Genomic DNA, 318 nt, shown 5'->3' on the forward strand with positions numbered 1-318 from the left:
CAAGTGTTGTCCCTGCAGTGAGCAGGGACATCTTCAACCAGATCAGGTTGATCAGAGCCCCATCCAACCTGATCTTGAATGTTTCCAGGGATGGGGCATCTACCACCTCTCTGGGTAACCTGTGCCAGTGTTTCATCACCCTCATAATAAAAAAATTCCTCCTTACATCTAGTCTAAATCTACCTTATTTTGGTTTAAAACCATTTCCCCTTGTCGTCTTGCTACAGGCCACTCTCAAATGCCTACAGTAAATCAGTTTTCAATACATGATCCTTGGCTTAACAAGATGGTAAATGTGAGGGGCAGGCAGGTGATGGA

The sequence above is a fragment of the Antrostomus carolinensis genome, unplaced genomic scaffold (assembly GCF_000700745.2).
Source record: "Antrostomus carolinensis isolate BGI_N321 unplaced genomic scaffold, ASM70074v2 scaffold32827, whole genome shotgun sequence".
NCBI lineage: Eukaryota > Metazoa > Chordata > Aves > Caprimulgiformes > Caprimulgidae > Antrostomus > Antrostomus carolinensis.